Here is a 15063-nt window from a genome sequence, read left to right as displayed (position 1 = left end):
AAACTCGTTCGGCCTCAAGCTTCTTCAATGTCAAACGTGCCCGGGATCGGTGGTGCCTTCGACGGCGTTGTGGTTAGGACACCATCAATTTTTTAGGTTTGTTGGGGGGTTTTTGCCACCTTTTTTGAGCGAAAATACACCGCGATTCTGGGTGTGAAATATAGCTAAAACTATACATTTTTATTAGAAAAAGTTTAGTAGATTATAAGAAAATATGCTACTCACAATTGATGGTGTCCTAACCTCGAATTTACAAATTGTGTCCTCTTATATTTCGGTTTGGGAAATCACCTACAGAATGTGTGAGTGTTAACTACTGTTGAAGGGAAATTGAAGTTTTATTTAAATCCCAAGCACACTGTATGTAGTTTTCCGCCAAGATGATAATCCAAATTGGTATTCTTATATTTCTTCCCCTTATTTTCTATATCAAGAGAAATGTCACTTTCAAGTCCGAGCGTATTAGGTTTGTTCAGCGAGGTCTGCCAGTTATGCCGTAACAGTTAGAAAAAAAAATCGTTTCCACAAATATTGTAAATGTGGGCAAATAAAATTCAAACACAAATAATCACAATATCCTGTATTTACTTCTTCAAATTTAAAGTTCAATTTAATAGGAAACCTATGCAGGATGTCGATGGATGTTATGAGTTTATTCATGCAATGCAACTATCATCAATATGTGAATTAATATTTTGGCATTGAACTGAATGTGAGGACGTTTTTTTCATTGAAGCTCACTTGTATTTGAATGCTTCGAATGCTTATGAATCTTTTTTATTATACGCATTCGAGCAAACATAAAATCGTATTAAAAATGATAACTAAAGTCATTATAAACGTTACCGCAAATCGTAATTCCAACTAACGCAAGTAAAAGGTCGTAAAAACCGTTACTCGAGGTCGGATTAAATGGTTTAAATCGGACATGATAAAAAGTCCTCCTGATTTTCCTCATCCCGCGTGGGTCAATTGAGAGAACAGCTTTGATATTCTCTCTGCGACCATCAGTGCAACCAGATTGCTCTAAATCAGATGGTGTATTTGCAAGAATTGCCCAATGACAGAGGCAGGTAATATGATCGCTGGCAACGGTTCGCATGCGTTGAGAGAAAAAAAACTTGTGATCTCTTGCATTCTTTCAGTACGTATGAATATGGTGTCGAATATCTTCTAAATCGTATACTCAAATCGCTCTAGTCAGAAGTTGAAAAAATGTATGTATATTGCCTCCACTTCGGTAGGTAAATGCTATTTTTCGAGTTTCATACGATCATTTTATAATGTATATGAAACGTATAACAAAGTCGTCGAGTAATATACCTACAAAAATGTTTGCTGGGATATTTTTATTCATTTTGGCACGTGTACCAAAATCGAACGGTTTTTTGCAACGACATAGCCTTATAGTTTTCGTTTAAACATGACCAATATAATTCAGACAAACACCATAAATACGTTTTAACGTTCCTAAATGGTGATAAAATTCAAGAAAAAAAAGCATTTTAAAACAAAAATTTAAGTGCTTAAAAATGACAAAAATGATGAAGATTTCATATAATCATAAAAATATACAAACAAAACACTTAAAATGTCAAAAATAACTAAAAAGCAAATATTTTAAATAAAACAAGAAAATTGCGAAATTCCACAAAACGATGATATTAAAAAGTACAAATTGAAAAAAATGGTGAAAAATTAATTAAAAATATCGTGAAGGATGACAATAACTATTTTTTTTGTAGAAATAAGTGAAAATATTGTTCAGAAAAAAACCGTTCGATTTTGGCAACACAAAATGTATCTACATTATAAGAAAATCTACTTTTCTCCAGGTTCGTTTCTACTAAACAAACCTTTGACTTCAGAGCGCGAGGAAATATAATACAATATAGTCAATATGGAAATGAAACTAGTATTTTCAAGTTGCCTCAAGTTCCTTCAAATCTCGCTAATTGATTGAACTCCGATTCAAATAACTGACTAGGAAAAATCAACAATCCACCATCAGTAGGTAGTAGGTATCAAATGATCTCAGACTAAGCGACAAATAGGCAGTCAAACAATCGCTTCGGTTTCAAATATTTACCGGATGAAGGTGACCGGTTGATGTGAGCATTTCGTCAATGTAGATGCTGCTGATACAGAACCAACCATTGAGAAAAGGGTTATCAAATAAACGGTTTGTTGTTCCGCGCTTCTAGGAGCTCTGTGTGATAATAGCCAATGAACTTGCCGAACTAATCGATCAATAAATCATCAATGGATGAATCTGTAATAGGTACCTACTGAATCCACTATCGGCCGCCTTTTGTTTACGGAATCGCTAATGAATGAATCGATTCAAAGAACGACGATACGGAAGATCGGCACAAGGGCTACAATGTTTGATCAATTAATTCTAGAATTTGTCATGAGGTGGCGCTTTAGTTATTTTTTTGTTTTTTTTTGTTATCGAAATCACTTAACTTTCCCGAAAATCAAGGGCTATGTTGAATATTTTAAGAGATTTTTTTCTATGTAAATACACATGCTAGATAAATCGAAACCCGTGACACGCCACTGCCCCTCGACGAAGTTGTCCATTGAAGCCCGCGAACGTGTTGAATGGGGCAGCGAGCGACAAATGAGTGAGAATTGTTTACAAATAATTTGCATCGGTGTTTTATTTGAAAATAATTGAAAACATTTACTCGACTGTTTGAACAACCTTCCGAATCGATGTAAGTAGGAACATACCTTTTGAGTGTTCGGAAGTTTGCTCTTATCAGATACAAAGCCAATAGAGATGATCTAACGATGATGGCTTGCACTTTCAAGGCCTAGCTGTTTCATATTTAACTAGTTTAAGATCCTCAGAATAAGCTTGAAGCATTAAAGACAATTTATTATGACAATATATCATCAAAATATAGTGTTATATATTCACTAGAATTTTTTTTACAACCGTACAATCCAACTGTCGAATAAACCGGATAATCCTGAAATTGTTTTTGTCAATCGACTCCTCCCACTCGAAAGGAATCGTACCGATTCCAAATGACTGCCATGTACACTGCTGCCATAATCCTGTTAAAATCGAAGAGCAATGGCAATGATAACCTCAAATCCATTTCGAAACCGAACCAATTTGGTGTTTCGTTAGGATCAAGTCATGGGGAGAGTTGGGGGTAACTTTTCACCACAAGAGTACGTACTGCTTCATTCATGACCATTTCGGGATGAGCGTCTGGGAATGACAATGAATGAAATTTCCTGGTGCTCTTATTCACTTACTTAATTCCTGTGCTTTCAAACTGACAACCTTGTCGGGCATCAGGATTTTCGTGTCTCGATACTCTTCCAGCTGGATTGATTTATTCAACTGATTGTGAAGGATTGATTTAGAATATGTGTGAATTTCCGTTAGAAAATTTTTCAGAATTCATTGCAAGACAAAGGGGCATAATAAGAAGACGAAATAGAATTGTAGCTACGATGGAAGCTAAAATAATATTACTGAGCTCTTACTAATCAAAAATGTTGTTCCATTTGAATAAAAACGAAACAAACAATAGTATTTATTCAAATTCATAACAGTTTCCAAATTTGAATCTGAAAATCAGATTTAATGCCCAAACTAAGAATCCAGAAATTCTTGCTAAGAATTTACCACTGATGAAGGGTATTTAAAAATGTTTGGTCATTTTAAGGCTTAATAAAGCTGAAATAAATTTGAAACCCTTCTTTTGTCACTTGGAGTTGAAACCTCACCAGGGGGGATGATAAGAAAAAAACTAAATTTTCAATAAATTGGAACAAATTGGTCAAAATATTGCAAAAAACAAACTTGCATACAATCTACAACTCACAAAATCGACAAATCGAGTTAATTTCGATCGAAAATTTGAAAAAAAAATCGAATACAAAAAGTAACACAATTTCTAATTTCTTCAGTTTGATTTTAGCTATTTCAACAGTCGGATTTTTATAAAAATTCACTCCTACTTTGGACCTAGAGCCCACTTTAGTCCTAAAATGCCGAAAATTGTAAATAATTCATATTGCTAGCATAGAATAAAGATACTTCTAAGCACACAATGAACTCTTATTCTTCCTGAACCCTACCATACAGTTTTTTGCCATAAAAAGTCTTTCTGATAAAATTTTCAACGTATTTGAAAATGTTCCTTCTAACCAGTGGTAATTTGGACAGCTCACATAGTGGGGCGTGGTTTGAGAAATCAGAGTCAATAAGGAAAAATCACTTTTTTTACTGTCCAAGCCAAAGTTAAAAGGGAAATTACTTTCATTGTTAAGAATATGAACCATGCTACCTATTTTTTTCCTAAAATAAAAAATAATCAATGGAAAACCCGGAAAATTTGTTAAGGGTCCAAAAATAGGAGAATTATGACTTTAATGTTCCATTTTTAGACCTAACATTACCAAAACTTTGTTGCTATACTCACAAATCAACAAAAGGCGAGTTTTTTTTATTGGGGCAAAAGTGAAAACCAATATTGAACATTTCTAACATTTTTGTCAGCTTTACGCAAATTAACCGCAAGTAAGTAAAAGAAAATAAATTTTAGATAATGCTCTGCTGATATACCCAACGGAGAGTGAAAGTGTTTGAGGTATTCATAACAGAAAGTTAAGTATTTTTAATCGTTAAAAATCTGTTATACTTTTTTATGGTAATATTTGATTAAACATAACATTTTTGATGAAATTGTTTATTTATTTTTGAAAAATCATACTTTTCAAAGGAATTTTAAATCTAGGTCCAATATGAGGAACCAGTTTATTACCAAAATAGGAACACTAGGTTCAAAGATGGAAATTTCGATCATCAATATCTTTGCAAATCTATCAATAACGGCGAAACCTATGTTGTAAATTTTCATTGATATTTACAGATGAGATCATGAACTATAAATAAATTTCCTAAAAAATATAAACCTCACACCCATTTATGAGAAATGCATGATTTTTTTAAAAACCACCGCTTAAAGGGTCCAAAGTAGGGCAACTAACCCTTCCGGTCTAGCTTGTTTATTATAATTTCAGGTGAACTATGTGTCATAATTTAATCTTCAAAAGAAACAGTATTCAAAAGGAATCGGTTGGTGTAGAAGTAGAACTAAGTTATTGATAATGTTTTTCATGTTCTACCCGAGCAAAATGTGTCAAATTTTTCTACAATCTTTAGGCCCGTTCTGGGATTCCCTTTCCGTGGCCGGATCTGGTTCAAATTTTGCAAGGAACCTTGAGTAAGGCCTATAATCAACTCGAGCTAGCAGCGCTTATGATTTCAGTTGTTCTGTTAATTTCATTATTTGGGGCATTCTAATGTATAGGAATACTATTAAAAATATTCATTCTGAGTTTCACAGTTTTGATTCAATTTTGTTCCATGCCAGGTGAACAGCGGAAAAAATATCTTATCCAAAATTCGCGGAACTTGCTCCTGTGCAACTTGGGTTCGAAGTGCACGCCAGTTTTTGTACTCACTTGCACAAAACTTGTAAGGCGCAACTTCAAATCGCACGTATCAAAATTCACGGTACCTACTCAACAGCGGTGTCACATATAAAGATTATTCTGTATTTTAAAGATTTTTCAACGTCAATATATGTAGATAAGATACAGATACAGATTTTTATACAGATTTTCGAACATCAAAACAAATTTATACAGATTTTTTTTATAAATTCAAAATCAATTGTTCTCTTCCCGTTAAGTTTATAATCTATAGAGTAGTGTAGAATTTTTGATTGTCCCTTTAAGAAAGTTTTAAAATGAAAATAGATTGAGAATCATAAAGAAAATTCCAATTTCAAACTTGAATAAGTTTGCGTCTTCAGGTTTTAAATGCAAAACTATTAAAGAAACCCAGATTATAACTGAATAAAGTATAAATCTGATTTTCCGAATTAGAAAAAAGTACACTTCATTTTTAAAAAAATTAAAATTCTTATACGATACACAGTTCATTTTTTAAATTCGATTTAAATTCGATAATTCATTTAGGTAACAAAAACGATTTTTCTTTCTGGTTTATGCCCTGATTTGAAACTAGTTCTATAATAAAATTTTAATAAATCAGAACTTGAAATAAGAAGCTTAACATCTCAATAACCACTGGAGCTAATATTACATTTCATATTTTTCAACTTATTGTGCCGTACAATTTAGAACTTATAAATATTGGAAATTGGTTAAAGATTTGTACGCTTTTTGGCAAAATTATAGAACACGACAAAGATATTAAAAACAAAGGTTTTTATTCAATGGTCAATATTCCCAGAGACCGCGAGTAATTTTGACTTCTGAGAAATTAGATATAAAAGTTTCGCTTTTTATTCCAATTAATCAAAAAAAAAAACGGAAATTTGACGAAATTTGAATGAACAAAATTCATCCCACGATATTTCTTAAGCCATAAGTCAAAAGGTTTGTAGTCTTCAGCGAAGTTGTTGAATGACTTAAAATCATTAATAACAAATACTCAAAAACATGTTTGAATGATCAGAAAAAGAAATTATTTATTTGTTGTTTTTCTGGAACTAAAATATGAAACATATTGATTGAATGAAAATTGACTGTCGTTCATGTAGGTACATGTTTGTTCATGTAGGTTTATAATTTTAACTAATTTATCAAAATATTAAAATTTCTTTATAAATTCAAAATGATTTGAAATATGGAACACAAAATCTTCCAGAATCAATTGTTAAAACGTAGGACCCTAAATTATTATCCTTTGTGAATTCTGAATTCGAATTTTACATATTCCTTTTTTTTGATAGTATATTTATACCCAGGTTAGGGTTTGACTGTTTTATACTTAAACCCAAATTTTAGGATATTGAAAAAGATTGAATTTCTCAACAGTATCTAATTGTTTGATTAACATTGAACTGTTTTCATTCATTACTTCAAATCAAACTAAGTACTTTTAAACATATTTTTCAATTTTATAAATCCAGAAATAAGGTTGAGAAAATTTCCTAAAAACGAATTGAGTTCAGAAATCAGGTAAGCATTCAAAATTATTTTATTTATTGAAATTTTTAGGGATTGAAACGGCTTCGTCAGTCAATTTTGGGATTAAAAATGAGTTGAAAATTAAATAGTTTTTATTCCCCCGATTGACAGACGAAGCCGTTTCAATCCCCAAAAATTGAAAATTATCCGGTCGAAAAACAATATCAACATTACCTAATTGAAATTATAACTTTAAATCATTGAGAGTCAAATCTTTACCATTTTGCTTTTCGACTTAGACGATTACAAAAATAGCCAAAAAATTCTTTATTTTTAAATGAATCTACAAAATTCTAAAAAAAAAAAAAAAAACGCGAAGCAGGAAGGATTGGGTTGATGATTAATACGTCCAAGACGAAGTACATGCTGGCCTGCGGATCCGAGACCGACCGAACCCGCTTGTCCAGTAATAACAAGGTCACGATCGACGGCGACGAGCTGGAGATAGTCGAAGACTTTGTTTATCTCGGCTCACTGGTGACCGCAGACAATGACACCAGCCGTGAGATCCGGAGGCGAATTATCAGCGGAAGTCGTGCCTACTATGGACTCCACAAGCAACTGCGGTCGAGAAGACTTAGCCCTCGCACGAAGTGTAACCTGTATATGACGCTTATTAGACCGGTTGTTCTCTACGGGCACGAGACATGGATATTGCTCGAGGAGGACCTGCGTACACTCGGAGTATTCGAGCGACGAGTGTTAAGAACCATCTTTGGCGGCGTACAGGAGAACGGAATGTGGAGGCGAAGGATGAACCACGAGCTCGCGCGACTCTACGGCGAACCCAGTATCCAGAAGGTGGTGAAGGCTGGCCGGATACGCTGGGCGGGACACGTTGCGAGAATGCCGGATGACTGTCCTGCAAAACAGGTGTTCGCCACGAATCCGGTAGGAACAAGACGAGCAGGGGCGCAACGAGCGAGGTGGTTAGACCAAGTGGAGCGTGATCTGGCGAACGTGGGGTGCCCGAGAAATTGGAGAACGGTTGCCATGGACCGAGTGAATTTTAGGAATTATGTTCGTCAAGTTATGTCGTAAGACGGAATACTATGTAAATAAAATAAATAAATACAAAATTCTAATGCTAAAAAAATACAATCTTTTAAAATCTTAGGGTTGTTGAAAGTTTTGGCTTAAATTCAGTTGGTAATCCGGTTCGCTTAAAGCAAGTTGAAAAAAAAATTTGGAAATGTTATTATTATTTTTAGCTTCATTCATATTTGATATCGTGAAGCCATCACCGGCATCACTGGCAGGGACTTGAAGCGGAAATTGCGGATTCAAGTCCCTGCCGGTGAGCCGTTGTATCTTTTTCGAGAAATTTATGATATTCATGGCTTTTGTAGTTTCTTTCTTTAATATCTCATGTTTCTCTAATACTTCCCATCACCTTTGAAAATGTGAACTTTTTGAACTTGAAATTGCAATTGATAAATTTTCATAGATATATTATAAAAATCACATATAGGGAAAGTGAGCCTAAACTTGGCTTGCTTCTTATCTTGCCATGCCAAAATACGTTTTGGTGGTTTAAATGTCAAACATGAGCCTAAAAATATTTAAAAAAAATCAAACATCAAAGCAAATGGCGTATGTCAATATTTTTTTGTATATCATTGGTCTACAATTGAATCCTCAAAACTGCGTAGTAATTTTTTATTCACATGTTAAGCTGCAATTAAAATTATGATCTTCGGGAAAAAGCTGAAATGAACCTACCTTGCTGGTGCATCTGGCAACTTCGGATAGAATTAAAAAACACACTTCTTATGGAAAAATCACAAAAAATACCTTTGGTTGCAGGAAAACATGGCAAAAATATAAAATTAGAATCTACTCCAAGAAACGTACATTTCAAATCCATCAGAGCAAGTTCACTGGTGTTGGGAAAAAGTGGTAAAAATTTTGACATTTTGTAAATTTTACCATGCTAAAATGTTTTCAAGATCTTGGGGCGTTGTATTTTTTTACAATCCTTTTTCTATTGCAGCCGTATGTGATAGAAATAATACTATTTTTCGTACTTCCAACTTCTTGAAAATAATTCAGAACCTTGTTGTGCTTCCTTCCAGGATACTTTCAACGAAGTGCCGTATTAGTGAGGCAAGTTTTTTCTAGAGACGGCTAATTAAAGGAACTCATAAAGGGCCACAATTTGGAGCGGGGACTACAAGAAGGAGCATTTCAATCAATAGTTTCATCAGATTTATCTCAAATTATCCACAGCTTTGAAAAAAAAAACATATTTTTACTGCATTTCAGGTTAATAAGCAATCATATTTGTCGAAGAACTTTTGAAGGTACATATTACAGGAAGACAACAATCATGGGAAATCTAGTTAACCATGCCTTAGGGGCCAAGGTTGGGTAAATTTACCCTATAAGTTCTTCTCGATTTTTTTTGTAGTGGCCCACCACACTCCCCCACACCAAAAGGCTCAATTGAGCCCCCTGGTAATGGGCGCAACTGTTCTCAGCACGTCTGGCAGCAAAACAAAGAAACTTCAACGCGAACAAAATTTTAATCATGCTGATAACACAAAAGTTTATTATTTAGTGCGAGGAAATGTATGCTATTATTAAACAAGATTACGATAAGGATCTAAATGGAAGAAAATTTCTTTTAAAGAGATACATTTCTTTTTTTAATAAGGTTAAGTTATCAAATTTTATACTAGATTTACTTAAGATTACTTTTTAATAGTGAAAAGTACGACAAAAGAAAACTACGATGCTACAAAAACAAACAAAATTTGATTAAAAAATCTGGTAGTTGATCGACTTTTTTAACGATTCGATTTTTCTTTAATAACTGTACTACTTTGACTTTAAACATGGAACGGTTGTTTAAAAATGTATACAACGCCTTACCTACTGAAATAAAGACCTTATTTCAGTAGGTAAGGCGTTGTATATTGTAGGTCCTATAAAAGAAATTCTTTTTTGCCCTAAAGATGTCATGGATCGGCTTCGTTGCAAGTAATTATTTTGACGAGTATTGTGGGTTCTTAATCCCGTAGTAAAATTAAGGTTTTGGTTATTGCTAATCGAGTGTATATTATCATGAACATATATAACGGTTTGTAAATTACAGAGTTCGGTTATTGGGAGAATGCTATGCGTTACAACTTGCCAGGCAGTATAGCTGTTTGGTAAGAAAAAGCAGGGGTAGTCTGAAGATGTTTTTCAAACATCTATTCTGTAGGGTCTGAAGTGTTTGAAGATATGACAAGGAGGCTCTTCTCCGTATCAAAATAAGTTAGTTTAGATGAGACTGAATAAATGCATAGTAAAACTTTAAAAGAACATGTTGGGGTGCTAAGTTTCTTAATTTCCACAAAACACCGCAAAGAGGAGAAATTTTTTTTACTAGGTTCTCATATGTCACTTAGTTTCATCCACTGTTCCAATAAAACAGTTTTTCAGCTTGGTTTAAACGACAGTTTTAATAGGGTATTGAATGCTTCATTATAACAGGTACCAAAGTTCTAAAAATAGGTAAATAGGGGAAAACTGTACAACACGCACAGCGGAATAAGATGGCCCATGCCAATCTGTATCAGAAATACACTAACCTATGGCTCTAATTGTTTTTTTTTTTCATTTTTTTGTAGCAAACAAGGGTTTGCGCCATATTGTGAAACTACTGCTTATCGTGTTTCCACTCGTACGCGCTTTCAGAAGACTATATAATTTTGTTGTATTTTACAAACTTCTCACAATTTTTAACGTAAATCAATCATATCAAAATTGGGGCAGAATTCCCACAAGACCACGTGTTTTACGTTCAAATTTTGAATGCTGTTAACTTTTGAGAAAACCCGAATACCAAAATAAAATGCCATTCTTTTTATTTGCTGACACCCAAATTACGATAACAATGCATAATTCTTACAAATTTCGCCCTTGTTCGAGTAAAGAAGTGCACCAATATTCGACTCGAAAAAGATATCTGCCGCTATGTTTGCGATATCAGTCAAGAAATTAAATTTCGTTGCCTACTTGAAGGCGTTTAATCTATAAGGATGTAGAAAAGTGTATTTTGAATAGCGACATTATCGATAAGTTTAGCAATAATAAATGAGTTTTTGCCAAAGAATGGTTGATTTTCAAAAAGGAGTTTTGCATCAAGTTCCCGTCGTGCTCGGTTCATTTTTAATTTTGCTCCCGCAACGCTGCGTATAAATTTCGAGTTGAAGATTTAAAATGGGAAGAAAATAAATTATATCGGTGATGTCAGCTTAAATATGTGCCTATTTTTTAATTAAAAACTAAGGATCGTAAAGAAATAGTGGCAAAAATAAATAAGTTAATAGGTTCGTCGAAAAATGTAAAAAATGCTTTGGGTTTGAAGAAAGTGATCAAAGAGCTTCAAAGAAGTGAATTCCAGTGATGCAGTTCAAATTTCTTGTGCCGTGGAACCAAAAAGCGCTAGTGTTGAATGAAAATATGTGATTTGTTACTAATAAGAAGCGCAAATTTTACTTTTTGAGATTCAACACAGCAGGGGAAAAACGGCGTAAGAAGATTGCATTCAATGAACCAAGACCTCAGAGAGGCCATAAATAATTCAAGCAGTTTCGAGCTTGAAAATTCAAAAACGCACAGCCTGCTGTGGTTTTATGTGGTTGACAGCATAAAGAATTGGCGGAGGATGGATCGGTGCTGATGCTTAACGATCTACATTGATACATCAAAAAAAGATAAGTACAATTTTCATAAAATTCTTCAGTGCCGATATTTCAGTATTTTATTTTTTGATATTTTTTGTTTAAATTTTGTAGGTGATCGACATTTTAAACCAAAATCGATATTTCGATATTAAACTCATTTATTGAAAGATAATTTATAGTATCATTTAAAGATAATTGTCAAGAGTAGGCGTTATGAATTATTATCGACATATCGCTCGCACGTATGCGGTCGTATAACAAGTGACAAGATGTATTAATATCAAATGGTCTCGTTTTTTCATTTATATGGAGTGTATTTCAGGTTGGTATGACAAATGGTAGAAGCACAGCGTTGGCATAAGTTGAAACTTTATAATTTTTTTTTTGTGAGAGATACGGGTTTATCTTACTTTGAATAAAACTAGAAGCAATAAGAAATGTTTTAAGCAACAGAATTAAAGTTTTTCTAATCTTTGTTGCAAAGATATCTTTTCTACTGTCTCTCTAAAATTTCTACTGTCTCTTTGAATTTTTCGTCAACATCAACAAAATATGTCAAAAACAATGCCGTTTGATTGATGTTTTAAATAATTCACTCAATATTGTTAAGCTATGAAATATTATAAAAAAATTCAAATTATTACGTTCCGCAGAAATCTGAAAATACAATTTAAAAAATCTAGAAACTTATGAAGCGTATCTAGCACAACAACATAGAGGTAGGAGGATATGTAGGGATAAATTCCATTTGCAAACTTAAAAATAATGCTTGTCCGGAAAAACAAAACACTGTACTTTGATCTTATACAGAAGCGAGCCCCCGATTTTTTATTATTTATTTATTTATTTACATAGTATTCCGGCGATTTTTTAATTAAATATATTCAATGAGGTTTATGAGATTGGATTGAATTTTAACAGATTTCAACTTTTTACACACCTTCTGCCAACACTCTTATCTTTCCATTCACACAAGCAAAATGGAATCAAAATCTATTAAAATATTACCACATAAATCATTTTCAAAATATATTCTTGATGTTTCAAAACCGCTCTATTAGTACTAAAGGTTCATTACATTTTTTCCTGACTCAGATAATTTGTTATTAATCATGAGTTTACTTTATACATAATTTATTATAAAATTTTCAAACTCAGTGAAAAACCGACAATAAAATCAAATCTTAAAAATATTAGAGTAAACTTGAGAAGCCTAGTATTTGTTTATCGCACATACAGCAAAATATGATTTAAAAGAGGTTTTTTATTTGGAATTAAGGGTAAGATAAATATTTTATTCACAAACATAAACATGATGTCCACCTGGAGAATAAGACAAATTTAATGCTATCATCAAATTTCCAAAGTCGATACTTCATCAATCCAAATTGTAATAGTTTATTGATAGAATTTTTCGAACTGTACAACGTATTCATTATTTTGAATCAATCTGAATACATCAATCAAATCACATAACATAATTTAGATATTCAGTTATATGAGGCCGAGTTTAGCTAGGGACAATTAAAAAATTATTGAATTAATAATGTATAATGTTAGGTTTGCATATGTTAAGTGTGTCTGAAACCACTCCGAATAACTAATCCAAACATAATTAATACAAAAACAGGAGAATAACGACCCTTTGCATCCTTTAAACATACAGTACAGTTCACAACCTATTTAAATGTCATTCTATATTTCTTACGGCCTCTAGGCTTAATCAGGAGTTTCAATATGAAACTTAGGCGGGTTAGGATATTAGGAGCTCAGGTTTCAAGTGGTTTTATCGCCTACCAAGGTGATTTTCCATACCATATTACCTTTTCCCCAAACATTCAGCGTGGAGATTTGTGGAGGGATGGCGTACAGCCGGCCTCCGCTAAACATATCTCCACATATGCTGCACTTCCCTTCCTCCTATCGACTACATGGACTTGGCCGGCGTCGTTATTGGTTCATTTTAATGTAGGAGATCCTCAAAACTGTACAGTGAGATTGCGTTGCTTGTTCCCAGCACCTTTCATTTGGTTCATTGTGCAATGTTGATTATCTCGAACCAATCACGGAGTGCAACCATTATGCCATTGGCCTGCGGGGGCCGCAGGTGGACCGTAGTTGATAGCAAGCTCAAGCTCAAGAATGGTTGATTTTCAAAAATACGATTAACATGTCATTAAACATTTGACCAATTATCACATTTCGTATAATCACTGTTCATTTCTCGCCATCCTTTCCATATAGTGCGTTCTGTCCACTAGTTTTGGCGTTCTAACCCGCGGTTTGTTTTCTGGCTGTTTAAGTTTTTTACAAAAATATGATCAAAATCTTGTTTTTATCATATTTTTTCTTTATTAAAATACGTAAATCTGATCCCTGAATCATCGTAAACTTTCAATTTGGTTCTTAGAAAATTGATATCGCTGTAAATAACGATTATGCTTAACTGGTGCGTCTTGCACAGTTTTCCCCTAAAGGGTGATACGGTCATAATTTGGTCAAGGAAAAACGCATGTAAATCGGTGAAATCGTTTATTTAAAAAACCAAATTAAATTACTTTTTCAAGTTTAATTACTATACAATTCATGAAAAATATTCAGTAAGGCTTCCGCTTTTCCAAATCCGAATTGCCGGGCCTTACGCTTAACCCCTGCCATCAGATTTCGTACAGCCACCTTGTCCACCTTCTTCGCCGCAGAAAGCCAGTTTGCCTCGAACTGCTGCTCGTCCTTAGCAGTTTTTTGGTCTTCTTTAGATTCCGCTTGACAATAGCCCGGTATTTCTCAATTGGGCGGAGCTCTGGCGTGTTGGGAGGGTTCTTGTCCTTGGGAACCACCTGCACGTTGTTGGCGGCGTACCACTCCATGGCCTTTTACCGTAATGGCAAGATGCCGGCCAAAACAGTACGGAACAACCGTGTTTCTTCAGGAAAGGTAGCAGACGTTTATTCAAACACTCTTTCACGTAAATTTCTTGGTTGACAGTCCCGGAAGCTATGAAAATGCTGCTTTTCAAGCCACAGATACAGATGGCTTGCCAAACCAGATATTTCTTCGCGAACTTTGACAGTTTCATGTGCTTGAAAATATCTGAAGCTGCTTGTAGTCGGCTTTGACGTAGGTTTCGTCGTCCATTACCACGCAGTCAAACTTCGTCAGCATCGTCGTGTACAGCCTCCGGGATCGCGCTTTGGCCGTCGTATTTTGTTTATCATCGCGATTTTGAGTCACTACCTTCTTGTAAGTCGATAGTTCGGCTCGTTTTTTGGGCTGGATGCACGGTTGTAAACGATACACCCAGCTTATTTGCGGCATCTCGGAGAGAGAGGTTAGGGTTTCGCTTGAAACTACCGGC

The 15063-nt window shown here is 34.1% G+C and overlaps 1 protein-coding gene across 6 annotated transcripts in view; it reads right to left on the bottom strand.

The window, feature by feature from the left end:
• The window catches only part of LOC129758526 (uncharacterized), a 421682-nt gene that overhangs the window by 356151 nt on the left and 50468 nt on the right, over nt 1-15063 (bottom strand). The gene's annotated exons all lie outside the window — the stretch shown is intronic.

The sequence above is a fragment of the Uranotaenia lowii genome, chromosome 3 (assembly GCF_029784155.1).
Source record: "Uranotaenia lowii strain MFRU-FL chromosome 3, ASM2978415v1, whole genome shotgun sequence".
Lineage (NCBI taxonomy): Eukaryota > Metazoa > Arthropoda > Insecta > Diptera > Culicidae > Uranotaenia > Uranotaenia lowii.
The sequence above is the reverse complement of the archived record's forward strand: the minus strand, read 5'-3'. Positions and strand labels throughout refer to the sequence as shown.